Consider the following 14,848-nt stretch of genomic DNA (forward strand, 5'->3'; position numbering starts at 1 on the left):
GTGAACACCGACGTGCACACAGAGTTCCAGATGCCGATCCTCAGAGAATCCATGTGTAACAGAAAGGATGGATAATCTTTTGGCTCAGCTCCAGCCTGGTGGAGCCTGCATGTGGTTGTTTCGGGCTAATGTACAAAAAGGGTCATGCATTTTTTCTGCCAGGTTTTTATTTAATTTATGTATTTGTGGCAGCAGTCCTATTGCCTTCTTTCTAATTGGCATGGCTGTATGTAGCAGATCATATCTAAAAATCCTTTCATTTGAAGTCAGAGGTTAACCTGTTAGTGCTGAGATTTTTTAAACAAGGTTAGGCTCTGGTCACAGAAATATACAGACTCATTCCACCTTGAGTTCAATTACTTGCATGGATGTACAGCATTTAAGTACCATGGTAGGTCTAGGTTCTGAGAAACAGCTGAATGATATTACATAATCAAATACGACTCCAGGGGCTGCAGCCTGCCAGGTTTAAAATTGCATTTTAAAACCGGGTAAACCAATGAATTTTCTTGATTAAAGGCAAACTCTAGTTGTAAGATATGCATTAAGCTTAAGTAAGATACACATGGCGTTAAAATGTTCTTACACCTTATCACAGAATGGTTTGTGTTGGAAGGGACCTTCAAAATCATCTGATTCTTGGAACATAGTGCCATGGGCAAGGATGCCACCTGCTAGATCAGGTTGCTCAGGACCCCCTTAAACCTGGCTTTGAACACTGCCAGGGATGGGGGGGCATCCACAGGATCTCTGGGCAACCAGTTGAAGTGTCTCACCACCCTCACGTGAATGATAAATACTCTACATCAATCAGAAATACAAGTGTTGTGACATGTGATGGCCCAGTAGAGGATGAAGTACTGATGCTGTAGACAAAGATGTGTCTTGGATATTTTTTCCCAAAACTATTTCCTGCCCTCTGTAAATAAATTTGGTGCACAGAATGCAAATTCAGGTCATGGCATAGTTGCATCTCTCTCCACAGAGAAGGATGTTCATTTGACTTGCTGCTTTCAAGTTCCACCTGAAGCTACAAAGAACTGCAATCTTCAGCTGTTTGTTAAGTGCTAAGTGATTTGTTAAGTCTGCCCGTGCCAGTGTTGGGAGCACAGGGTGAAGATCGGGTGTGTATTTCTGCACCTGGCAGGAACAGGTCTGTGTGGCAGGATGCTTAGGATGAGGGGGCATTATCCCAAGTGGAGAGGGAGAGTCTTTAAAGGTCTGTGAGCCTTCCTGCATGGGAATGAACTGCTGAGGATGCTCTCATTACTGTTGCATTGGTGGCAGCTGGCATTTTGTCAGAAGCAGAAGCTTCATGTCCAGTGTGCTCTTCTATTCAGCCCCCTTCACAGGGGCAGTCAATTTAATTATGAAGATGTGCACTGGAATTTTTGGCAGTACCATTATCAGTGGTAATGATAGATTCTTTATTGGCCACCTATTTGTGTCCTGCCCCAATGATTGCACTTTGCTTGCAAGTGGGGGCTAGTATACTCCCTTTTGGACACACTGGTTCTTTTTCTATGCAGCACAAAAATCAGATCTGTTGTGGAAACAAATGCTTGGTATTTGTTGTACATTGTGCGCTTGGAGTAACTTGCAGTTGAAGGAAAGATCATCATGGAAAAGCAGGACCCTGAGTCTGAATTCAGCTTGCTCTTGCCTTGCCGAGTGGTATTAGGTGAGTTACTTGACCCTTTCACCACTTATTACTCTGTAAACCATGAATCATAAGTTCAAGGATGTTTATTAAGAATTCAAGGATGTTTATTAAGAATTTAAGAACATCTTTACATGGACAGTCCTGGTGTCTTATTAAACTAGTGATGAGGTTTATATTTGTGTAATTGATTGCCTTATAAGCACCAATGTTTTTAACTGCTGTATTGGTTGCCATTTCTAACGGATACAGACAAAAATATATTAATATTCCAGTTAAAGCCTATATCACACCCACATTTTTTCAGTGCAGTAATATTCAAATAAACCCACAAACCAACCTCAACAGAAAAGCAAACTGTCCAGCTAACTGGCAGTTAAATTGACATGTTTTTCCTTCTGAAAGGCCATATTCTTAGCTGGCCTCTACTATATTGAACATATATGAGAAGAACAATCATGGTGTAGTTGCTTGGCTCGGCTTTGGGACTAAATTGTGTTGGTCATGCAATGACCAAAGTTCAGCTCGGATGTTTTGTGATAAAGCCAGTGAGTGGGAGGTCAGGTTTGGGTTATGGTTTTGGCCTCCTCCTGTGATTGTTTTGTTTCTCCACACACTGAAAGAGAATGAGAAGTGTCACAGCTTTTTTCTCCTGCCCAACCCCACTATTTTCAGTCTCCTCCCCTTCCTACCTGGACTCCAAACTGTGAACAATTTCTTGCTTCTTTTTTTTGCTATTACATATTACAGCTCCCTTCAAGTTTGTGAAAAGCCCTGGTTAATTCTTGCTTTCTTTTAGGGGTTGCTCCCCATATCCTCCCAATTTCTTTTGAGAAGTTAGAAGTCCCTATAACCACTGGATAAAACCATCTGTAGTGGATGAAAATGTCAGCTCCTCGTGTAGAAAGTCAGTGGTTACCTGTTGCTAAATGTTGTGTCACAACGCCAGAATGATTTAAAGAGTCAGAGTTTGGACAGGCAGTACATAGGACAAAACCCAAGAATCTCTGTCAAAGAGCATATTTTTTGCAATATTCCTGCCACTGGATCTTTAAAGGTGTGTTTTGTTTTGTTGTTTGGTTTTAATAGCTGCCACTAATTGAGGAGCTAGATAGGAATGCTAGCCAAACGTGACTCAGATGAGAACAGGACTAAAAAGAGAGAAGACAAACAACATGTCTGTAATATTTGCTGGCTCTCCAGTAAAGGCTTACATAAAAGAAAGTTGGTTATCAATTATTCATCAGAGAATTTATATATCAGTAGAAACACAGGGGAGTGCTAGATATAACTGCACTGAAATCAAAAGGGGAATTAAGTTCATATATATACCAAACATCAAGCAGATCTATGCAACATTAAGGCTTCCACCCACCTTTACCACTTCTTTACTGAGATGCATCCTGCATTCCATTTACTGCTGGAGAGAGTCCAGAGGAGGCCAAGATGATTAGAGGGACAGAGCAACTCTCCTGCAAGGAAAGGCTGTGAGAATTGGGTTTGTTCAGCCTGGACAATGGATGGCTTAGGGATGACCTAATTGTGGCCTTCCAGTACCTGAAGAGAGGCTTACAAGAGGATGGAGATGGACTTTTCACTGAGGCATGTAGTGAGAGGACAAGGGGTAATGGATTCAGTTTGAAAGAGAGCAGATTTAGAGTAGGTATTATGAAAAACATGCTTACTGTGGGTGTGTTGAGGCACTGCACAGGTTGCCCTGGGAGGTTGCCCTGAGTAGCTGCCCCATCCCTGGTGGTGTTCAAGGCCAGGCTGAACTGGGCTTTGAACATCCTCGTGTAGTGCAAGGTGTCTCTGCCCATGGCAGGGGAGTTAGAACTAGATGTAGATGATCTTTAAGGTCAGTCTCTACCCAGGCCATTCTATGGTTCTGTGAACCACATAATTCACCCCCTGCTGACTCTTCATGTGTTGTAGCTCCTCAGTTAAATGCACTGTTTCTATGTAAAGCACATCATTAATGGGTTTTATTGACAGTTTGCAACGGAACAGCCTAGAGCACGAGTTGGAGTGACTCAGAGTAGGAAAGGCTGTGTGGCATGCAACTCCCTGTGCATGAATTTGCAGGAATAATGAGCCTTATTCTGATCATCTGAGTTCAGCTCTATTGACTTTGTGCTTTCCACTGCTGCAAATCAGCTCTGTGCTGGTGTCTCTGGTGCTGCCCAGGTTAGCCTGTGGTGGTGGGTGCTGTGAGTTAGCCATGGCCAAACTCCTTCTGAACTTGCTGTCTGTGTAGGGCCGACCCTGGGTGTGAGGAGGGAAGCTGCTCCCTTGCAGGGAAAGCCCTGTGTGTCTGTGCATGTCTGCTCACTCATTATCACTGACCTCAGTGCCATATTTACTTTTACCTGCTGTGTGATAGGTGCAGTAAAAGAGCACTTTTGTCCTAGCTAGGGTGTGATTCCACTCTCTCAGAGCCCGAGAATTGGCAGTAGGTAGCAGTAGGTTGGTCACTAACTCTGGGACCCCAGAGGGTGCGAGCTGTGGGACTGCCACTGCTTGTGCTATGCTAAGTAGTGGTCACACACCAACTCTGGAACAGCCTTGCTAGCAAGGTCTAAAGTAATCTGTTTCAGTAGCTTAAAGAGTTACTGCTGTGCCACTGAGTCACACTTGCTCACTCATAGCCTTCCCTCACTGCCAAAAATGCTTCAGCACAGAGTATCTTGATGCTAAGTCTTTCTTTCTCACAATCACGAGTGAGGACTGGGTATGGTTGTCAGCAGGTCAAGCCATAGCAACTTAATTGTCTTTGGTTATACATGTAACACATTATTTTAAGAATAATCTTTCAGCAAGAGAGAGAACTACGTAATTTCTTAATGACTTGGGATCAAGCTTATGCCAGTGGAGATCTATATAGGGCTAATCAACAATGACAAATTTAAGAAGGAAAGAACAGCCAAATAATATTTTTCAATTTTAAATAAATAATATATATATTTTTTTCATGGAAAGACTTAGTATTCAGCAGCAAAAGAGGTTAATGATAAAACTTAGTGGGTAAGGTATTTAGTGGGATGGAAATTTCTTTCAGTAACGTCTCGGTTCATTCGTAAATCCAATAAAATCATTCTCTGTCCTATAGGAGAATGGTCTGTGTTAGACTCCATGCCTCTGTGGGGAGGAAGGAAATTTTATTCAAGTGTTGAAGCAAGTGAAGTGGACTGAGGGAAGCAGAAGGAAAAGGCCAAGACCTGCAGAACTGCTACAGCTACCCATGCATAGCACTGATCTCTCTTTGAGAGAACAACCAGTGTCTGACTACTTCCAAATCAAAGAACATCAAGTAGAAATCATTGTCAATTAGTAGAGAAAAATATCAAGGAAAAAGAGAAGGAAGAGATGCTAGCGTGGGTAAAATGGCAGTGATTGAGGTCAGGAGGATGTTCCAGAGAAGCAGCATCAAGAGGTGAGTTGGTGTGGTGCACGGAACGAGGCAAGGAGGGAACAGGGAAGTTTGATTCCATGACATACAGCTGCAGATGAACAGCTGTTAAAGGGGACATACAAAACCCTTTGGAAGATCAGTGCAATGTGTAGGCTGGGTTTTGAAGAGTGGATTGAAATTATGATATACAAATTTTAATTTCTTTAAAAATTAAGATAATAGTGGTGTGTTTGAGGACACAGTGACAAGTCACAAGTTTGGAAATGACAAATCTTTGTCAGAGCCATAAACCTTTGCTGGTTGTGGTTTAATGCTCAGAGTATTTATGTGACCACAAGCCCTTTTTAGGGTGGAATAATATACCTGTCAGTAACATGCCACTTCTGCATATGTAGAACTTAGGATGATTGAGGAAAAACCTACAAAGTCGTCAAGGTATAATGGCATGTTAGTTCAGATACTAAATATCTTTATTTTACTTTTGCATTTCACAGCATGGTAACAGAAGTGTGGTAGATTTTTCTTGGAAAATTAGAATGAATTCCAGCAGAAACAGATGCAGAAACTAGATTTTTTCCTGAAAACTAGCTTCCACTATTTCTCATAGAAGGATCAGGGCCTAACAAGCCACACATCCTTACTGTTGGTTTGGGGTTTTTTTTAATCTTCAGGAAAACAAAATTCTCCATGTCTCTGTGTTAAAATGATTGGAAATTAAACTTAGGGGGATCTAGCATGTGATTACTTTTTTTAGACAGGATTTTCTTCATAGCTGAATTGGACTGAGATTTTCCCCCTCACAAACCAGATGGTAAGTGATTCAGTACTTTTAGCAGTAGAAAAATGATTAGTTTTCTTTCCTCGGTAGTTGGTGTGAATGTACTTTTCTTTATCTATTTACATATTACATAAACACATTTTACCAGCATTTCTGTACATAGGTTACAGTCCTGATCCTGCAGATAGCCTTGCACACAGGAATTGACATGGCTCATATAGAACTATTTGCATGGAACTCATGACAGTGTTGTAACTGTATTTGTATCTTTATGTATGTACTTAAATTTACAACACTGTATGAGGATGCCAACACATTTTTAAGGCCACAAAACAATTGTGTAAGTTTGAACACTTTGCTTTCTTTTCAGCTAACAAAGTCTCTGATCTCTTCTGCTGTGTTCCTGTAGTAGGCTGTAGGCCTGTGTGACATTTGAGTTATGCTAAAAGTTTGTCCTTATTTCACAGTGTAAATTCTTCCTGGTGTGCAGGGGGAGTGAGGTCCTCATTCATGTAACCTTTTGGACTTGTACTGGTGTTACTCCCTTTGGAAAGGATTGCAGTCAACAGTAACAAATATTTGGGAGAACATTAAAAACAAATCAGATGAGTACTCGATTTATCAAGGTTATCTGCATCTATATTTGTTGGTGTATGCATAATACTAAAGAGAACGTATGTGTAACCCATATATGCTGTGTCAGCATGTGAGGATTCGAGGTTGAAGGCTCTGAAGCTGTTACTAGATTTACACTTTAGGCAAATACTATATTACAGTATCCAGTCACTCATCCAGTCACCTATAGAAGAAGGTGCAAGTAAGGTTGTCCAAGCAGCGTGACTGATGTCCTTTCCAAGCAGTTAAGAGCTGTTTTGTAAACTTGCTGTGCTTTTACCCTAGCTTTACCTGGGAATTAAAATGTTGAATGCATTGTCTCATACTGCTGTTTTATTGAAATGCTAATACTCCATTTCAAACACAGTGACTATATTCCTTGTTTATGAACCTGGCTGTACACACCTGGAACACAATTATCTGATTTGCTTCTTGGTTCCTTCTTCATGTAGGTATGCTCTGGTTGAGTCACTGGGGGATTTTGCACAGAGGAGATGGCTAGCCCCTTGCCTTGTTTTCCAGGCTTACCAGAGAGTTAAAACCCACTTATTAGCATTTTTTTCTTGAAAAATGTGACAACCTTCTGCTTCCATGTATTCTAATAGGGAAAAAAAAGACATATGAATTAGCATCAGAGATACTGTGCTGTGACATGTCAAGTTTTTCCCTTCAATTAAATTATTCAGTTGAAGGGTGTCAGGAGGAGCTCCTTGAAACTAGCACTATGTATTTGGCAGGGATCAGTAGTCAAGCTGGGGCGATTCAGTGTGCCTTGTGTTTGTGAAATAAGTTACTTCTCCCTTTATGCAAAGGGAAGTATTTGAGGGAGTTTGCCTCTCAGGCTGTGTGGTCACAGAAGGTGGCAGAAAACTGTGTCTGCAGGGCACATAATCCTGTGGGATGGTGCTGCATGGGGTGGTGTGTACCTCTGGTCTGAGGTCAGACTGCCTGATGGGAGGAGCAAGAGCTTGTTCAGTCACAGCCCGTCATTAACCTCATCATGGTTGTACCTTCATTAACTTCATCATGGTCACAAGTGCTCACATTTCTTATAACTGGGAATTGCTTTATTACATTACCAGAAGAAAGTAGAAGCGCAAAGCAATGGTTACGCACTTCTAAACACTGTGTCTGTAGAAGAGCAGAGCAGTGACTCCTAACCCAGCTGTTGTGGGCATGCAGAGCAGTGCAATTAAGATTTCTGTTCTCTCAGGCTGGCTGTGCATGCTCTTGTGCTCGTTGTAATTGACTGACTGTCAGCAACATGCTTCTTTCTCAGTGCACTTGCCCTGGTGCCCACTGGCACCCAGCTGCCCGTCCCTCGTTGGCCAGGTGTTGTACCAGGAGTGTTCCCATGGCTGTGACATGGATAGCAAAGGGGGTCCAGGCAGTTAAACCAGAGTGATCTGTCAGTCAGGAAGAATGAGCAAAATTTGCCCTCAGTGTGGAGGACACTGAAGAAACAGTGTTGGAGACCAGTTATCTGTTGACTCCTTTGGGTTCCATGAGTAAATACTGTGGAGAAAACTTGGCTCAAAGCTTTGGGGACCAAGTAATTGATGCAAGCCCTGGGTTACATAGGACGTAAGCATGGTTTTATAAGTACAGGAAGTACTGAGGAGATTTCTTCTGGTTTCAGTTCATAATAGGGAACATTGTGTACAGTTTGTTTGCTTGATTGGTTCATTTTATTATGTGTAAATATACTGTAGAAACAAGTTTGCCTTTTGTTCAGTGGTACTCATCTAGTGTGCTTCTGGTCAATCCAGCGAATTAAGGGGAATAAGTAACATGCTCTGTCAGTGAAACAAAGTCCATTTAAAATTAAGGCTATGGGGGATATGGTGAGGCTGCAGAAGTGTTAGAAGGACAGTGAGCAGAACTGGTAACCTATGCCACAGAACAGAAACCTTCAGGTCACCTGTGCCACAGGCACACCACTCAACTGGTGAAGTGAGCTGTTCTCCTTGTATGGTATGAAACTCTGGCTCCACTGATATTAATGAAAATGACGTGGTTTTGCACTGGGAAAAATGAGAGCAGAATCTGGCCACTTGTTAATGGCTTTTTGTATTGGAGACTGAAATAAAGTGGCTGTGTATGCAAATAATTGTGTAAGCGTAAATTCTGAATTACTCCTAAAAGAAGAATTCAGTATTTAATTGTTGGAAATACAAACTGTTTGGCACAAATCTCCTGGTTTGGCTGAGCTATACTTGACCTGTGACAGAGAGAGCAAAGGTGATTTTAAGTCCTGGAATCCCAAGGGGCCAGTGTGTACTGTAACTCAAGCCAGAGTGTTGACTGCTTTGTAATTACAGATGCTTATTTTGTGTACAAAACCAGTTGATTCATTATCTTTTGTTTCCATTATCTCATCTCAATCTTTTTGTGTGAATCTGAGCTATTTGAGTTCAAGAGAATGGCATATAACTAGAATTAAAAAAAAGGGGGCACGATAACAGAAAGTCGGTTGTTCTGATATAAAGATGTTCTGATGTAACCAAAATGATGGAATTGGTTAAATCTGTCTGCAGAAACTAAAAACTTTGTGAGAAATCTAAGAAGTTCAAAATAACCTTTCTTCTACTTCATGACCTGCATTTCTTGCAGTATTTTGACCCATGCCTTGGAACAAGGATAGTTTAGCTCTTAGAGTATGAGACAATTAGAATCAGCCATGATGCTGTAGCTTAACACTCTGTCACTCTTCAGCTGTGCTTCAGGAACCAGCTGGACTCCAGGAGCTCTGCTCTTTATGTATGTCATGTGGTGAAGATGGCTTAAGCCATCTTCATTTTGTTAAATTCTTAAGCTGTGGTAATCTCACCATAAGTTATCAGCTGTCCTTATGCTTAGAAATGTGGCCATCCCATTTTAAACTCTGGAGAGTAGAGAATGTTTTTCCTGGAGCCAAGATCTCTAATTCTTTCAGCTTTCAAAGAGCCTCCAGTATTTGATAAAATAAGTTTTACTTGCACAAGCTAAATATTGCCACTTTTAAGTACAAGTGTTGATGGTGTGGAGAGATGTGAAATTTTATTGGGCTACAAGTGTGAGCCCAGAGCTGATGGGGTATGTTTGAAAATAGTTCCTGGCAGAAGTTACACTGGCTGAGAATCAGATGCTCACACTCATTCCAGCTGACATCAGTGGAAGATGCACACACGAAGTGAAAGTATTGTGTGGCCTTTAAGCTTCTGTTCCTGTGGTACATGAGGTTTTATAGTACACAGAAGAAAGGAAACATTCACTTTTCCAGGTATTTGTTACAGAATGGGTGTCTGATCTATTTCAGTCTGCTCTGTCTGGGGAATGTCTCCATGACTTTAGTGAAGTGCTGTGCATGCACAACAAGGAAGCTTTTAGGATGGAATTTGTAATACAGGACTCATTAACTGATGATAGTGGATAATTTTGAAAGAGATGAGTACAGCATTTGCTGCTCACTTAGATCATAGAAATAACTTCAGGGAATATGTTCACCAAATGGAGATGTTCTCTAAAATGCTTGCTAACAGGTTACTTATGATTCTGCATGCCAAAAGCAGTAGCTTTTTCTCCAAACCAAACACAAAACTAGATTATCTTTTTTTTTAATTGAATGAGGAGTAAATGTGGAAATTGTTTGGGTTATGTGGATGTTATGTAAGGGTCACCAGTGGAAAATCAGGCCCAGTGCTTTATATGTTTGTCTAAAGCAAGTGGCATTTTCATTTTGTTTTTCAAGACCCCTGAGGTCTTGCCCACAACTGTATCAAGAATATAGTCACTTATTCTCCACCACACAGAAAAAATCACTCAGTCAAGTTTCCCGTTGGTGTGTGTCTCCTCCCTTTGGCTGTTTGTTATTTTGGATGCAGCTCTGTGGGGCAGGAACTGTTGGTCAGCACACCAGAGCCTGTGGGCACTGCTGGAATAAAGAGAGCAGCTCTCCTTCCACTCTGCTGCTTCATGTAGCTGGGGGCTGAGCTGAAGGGCTGGTGGTTTGCTTTTCTAGGTGAACCCAGGGAAGCAAATGGATTGCATGAGGAGTCCTGCATCACTCTGGCTGGCTCGGAGTGTGGCTGGATACATCAGAAATCCCAGAGCTTCTCAGTTCTCAGCTGTGTGTCCTACAGCACCAGTCTCCTGGGAACTGAGGTTACTGGATTGGAGGATATGAGTTGCATAAAAAAGTCCCAGGCCCCAGGAGTTTAGGAGTGACAGCAGAATAAATACTTATAACTTGCTTTCATGTTACATGGCATGGGACTTGCTCTTCCTTGCAGATGACTTATCCAGTGCTGTTTGGATGTGCCTGCTGCTCTGTGATTGCTCCTAAAGCCTTGATTTGACAGCAGCCTCTGGCATGCTGTGGGCCACCCGATCTGCATAGCAACAGACCCGCCAGTCTTCCTGCAGAGAGTTAAAGGAATTTTGGAGAAAATCAGCGAGTCAAAAATTTGCCATTCCCTTCTGTGGCAATTCCCTGGATTCAAAGTGTCCCTTGTCTCTGGCTGAGGTGGGCAGCAGGCTGGAGAGGAAAGCAACACAAGTTTTATTGTCTTTCCAATGCTTGGGGCTGCTGATGTTGGGTGATTTAAGTGTAGGTTTTTGAGAGAAGAGTTGTAGGTGAGGGAGAAGCATCACTGTTAACTGAACTGGAGGGATAGTACTTTGACCCCTTGGAACATAGAGCAGGCTGAGGAGAAGGAATAAGATTAAAAGAAAGAAAATCCTCTTAATCTGGGTGATGTCAGTTTGTCATTGTCAGTTTGGTAGTTATGTAGCTGCAAGCCTCCTGCTGCTTGCTGTGCAAGGAGCAGATCATTAATTAAAAGACATGGCAGAGTGCAGCATGCTTAGGGCTTTGAGGTGCTGACAAGCTAATACTGCTCTGCTCAACTGCACAGAGCATGTCCAACATGAGGTACAGTTCTAAGAACTAAAAAACTTGTTACCCAGTGTGTCATCCTTGAAGACATGTAGCATACATACTGAAACCTAAAACTCTCTGCCTCCCTAGCAGCCTCATATGTATATCCAGCCTCTCCTTAGTGTGAACCATAAGGTGAGAATCTGTGTAACACAGGGGTTTGGAGAGCTTTGGGGTTCCCTGGGCCACCTGCTGTGCAGCAGTCCTGTGCCTTTTGACATAAGAAGCACTGGAGCACCTGGGTAATGATGCTGGGCATGGCAAAGGGTAGGAGCAGGTGTACTGCTAAGTGTATAAATGCCTGGCAAGACTGAGTGTCTGTTCTGAGATGCAGAGATGTGGGTCAGAGAGTGTGGGACTGAGGTAAGAGAATGTGAGAACACACTCACTATATGGCTGCTAAACAAGGAGCAGGAAAGGATTTAACTGGTTTTGGCTGGAGGGATTAAGCAAGAAGTGATGGATCAGATAGAAAAGAATCTGGTTGGACTGTGGTATGATTTGTACAATATACTCTCGTCTTAGATTAGATTAGATTGTAAATGTTCAGTAGTGTTTACAAGCCTGATTGTCACTGCCCAGACAATTTTCCTCCTCTCATTTGTCATACACCCTCGCACATTTAATACTTTTATTTTGGAAAATACAGCACTTCACTGTCCTGTGAAACAATGCATCTCTTCTGCCATTCTTGTGGAGATGAGGGACTGGTGAATTATTTTGTTGGTGTTCACGAATCTCTTCTTTGGTAATAGTTTCTGCACTGCTCTTAATACCATTTTCAAAAGCAAAATCATGTCAGGGACTTTTTTTTTAACCTTTTGTTAAAAAGACAATACTGCCATTATTTGTTGCATACCATACTGAACCCAAGTTCTCAGCATGCTGCTGAAATGCTCTCCCAAAGATGTTTGTGTAACTCAAGGTATTGCACCTATCCAGTGAATCCCACTCCAGTAGTGGGAAGCATGATTGCAACAAGGTGGGAGACAGGGGACTCATACTTGTCTCACAGGCTCAGGTGAGTGGTCTGCTAATTAAGGTTTGAAGCTCTCCTCTAGATCTCTGCATGGGATTAGAAGCCCTCTGAGCTTCTGAGCTGTCGTGGCTGGGTGTGCAAAGGCTCTTCTACTCGTGGAGCGCCTCTGATATTTTATTGTCTGCCTAGGTGGTGTGACTGATTGTTCATCTCCATCAGCTTTGCACCTCAGGTGATGTAAAGAAGGTGGAAATCTGGAGTAAGTAGGTCCCTCAGAATTGTGTTGTCCTGGGAAGAAGAGATGGCAGAAGAAGGCTGTGAGACTGTAGTGAGGCAAATGTGCAAGACCTTTGGTATCTTGTGCACTGGCAAGGGCCTTTTCCTGAGGAAAAAGGAGTTGCTTGTGGTGTGAATATGATCCTGTGAAGGTAAGGGCACTTATTCTCTATTATTGTTTTTATTACTAGGTTTATTCTTGGCCAAACCTGAAGCTTCTTGAATTGTCTTTAAGACAGTGCTAATTTTCTGGCAACTGCAGAGTCAGAGAATTGCACGAGAAGCACCGAAGTGCCTTTGCGCATTTCCTGGTTTGCCGGGCCGGGCGTCCCTCTGTCACACACATCCCGCCTGTTTCTCCAAGCAAGCACAGAGCGTGCTGCAGCCCACTGCTGCCCTCGGAGGGTGTTTCCTTGCTATTTGTACTGCCCCTTGTGCCTTTCTTTTTCTCTCTGATACGTCGCACATTGCCAGCTGGTATTTGTAACGTGTTCCGTAGAATTCTAAAATGAAACTTCTTTGGAGGAGGTCAGCACGCTGTGCGGGACACATCCTGTGTGTGGGTTGTATCTGACAGATTCCTGTCGCTGTTATCCAACAGGCTTGTCAGAAACGACAGCACCTGCCCGTGGACTGCCCTAACACAGCAGTACCAGCCAAAGCAGGAAGTGTTAATAGTATTGTTTGCCCCTGTGTGCTCGTATTTGTAGTCTCTGCAGTAGGAGACATGCAGTGTAAATATCTGGATGGGTAGTTACATGTTTTGGAATAATGATACCAGGCACCATTCAGTTCTGAGCAGTCAATGTACAATTATTGCAATTAGAAACAGCACAGAAGGTTGCCTAAGAGTTTTTCAGTTATCAGTGGCTTTGCTACCCACAGACAGGTAAAGAGGTAACCTGTCTAAAAGTTTTGTCATTCTGGAAATAGTGCCAAAGATCAGATTTTCCTGATCCATTGCTGGGAAGATCTGTTTTCACACTTATGCCTACGTGCTAGAGATTTTTCTGTTAAATTTCTTTTTTGTGATGGATGAAATCACTTTTTTATATCGTTATGTAAGGTCATTTGACTCCTTCTGCCTGTGTTGCAGCCGTTAGTGCATTTGACATGTTATTAGCACTCTATAGCAGTGCGCAATAGGGATTCTCAAAACAGCCATTGCTTCACCCCCTCTAAGCTTGTCTGCATTCCAAGCCACTTAATTTTCCATATGGTCCACTTTTAGCCTCCCGTTACAAATTATCTGATCTCCTAACTTACAGCCTAATTTTTCATAGTATATTCAGTGGAACTACTGACCACTGAGTTTAGTAGATCCAGGTTGGTGTTATAGCTGTGAGAATTTTCTGGTTGCATGATTTCTGTTTATTTTGTAAGTTTTGCAAGGCATTTTGGTTCCCTGTTGCCTTGATTTCAAATACGTGACCTTAAAATCAGTTGATTCGAACATGACTTTTATTTTCATTTGCAGTCCCTAGAGGATTGTACTTGCAGAATTACCTTGTAACTGTGCTGAGTTAAGAGCCAGAGCCCAGCTGAAATTCCCAGACCAAAGGATAGTTTCTAGTAACCTTGGTGCCTTTCTTATGCTTTTTTCTAAACAATGCTGTTTTGCCTTGTATATGATCAGTGATTTAGAAAAAAAGTAGTTCCTTAGTTGCCTATTACAATTTAAGAAAATAGTGTGTCCTCTTCCCACTTGTGTGCACACTTTTTCCTTCCCTTGGTGTTGTAAATTGATCATCTCTTTCCATTGTTATGGGAAAACATTGAACAGACACCATTTTATAGGCAAAGTAAGAGAAAATCTAACAACTTGGTGCTCTGCCTGTAGGAACTCTCAGTCTGAGTATAGCAAAATTGGCAAATATGAAGTGTAGGCCAACAGCTAAGGAGAAGAAAGAAAGAGTTACAGATGATAAATAAAGACAGGATGAGGCAAGAGGAAGGACAGGGGATGCTTGGCAAGAGAGCCCCAATGATATGGGTCATCTTTACTCCCATTGAATTTGAGTGTTATCCCAAATTTATTGAGATAGGACATCCAGAGCCTTCCCGGGGGGGCAATCTTAGCCCAGAGAGCAGCATGGGATAAGGCTCAGAGCACATAAGAGAAAAGGAGGCACACAAGGACAAAAGGAGTGAGAAAAGCAGAGTGAGTGAGTAGGGAGGAAGAAAAGCAGAGGAATCGGGAGCAGGCTGAG

The 14,848-nt window shown here is 42.2% G+C and overlaps 1 protein-coding gene across 2 annotated transcripts in view; it reads left to right on the forward strand.

Moving 5' to 3' along the window:
* The window catches only part of RTKN2 (rhotekin 2), a 197,438-nt gene that overhangs the window by 645 nt on the left and 181,945 nt on the right, over nucleotides 1–14,848 (forward strand). For both annotated transcript variants that reach the window (XM_085583205.1, XM_085583204.1), the window contains exon 2: nucleotides 1–14,848. This exon is cut by the window's right edge and continues 16,415 nt beyond it. The gene's annotated coding sequence lies outside the window, so the exon portion shown is untranslated.

The sequence above is a fragment of the Lonchura striata genome, chromosome 6, assembly GCF_050655825.1.
Source record: "Lonchura striata isolate lonStrDom1 chromosome 6, ASM5065582v1, whole genome shotgun sequence".
NCBI classification, from domain to species: Eukaryota; Metazoa; Chordata; class Aves; order Passeriformes; family Estrildidae; genus Lonchura; species Lonchura striata.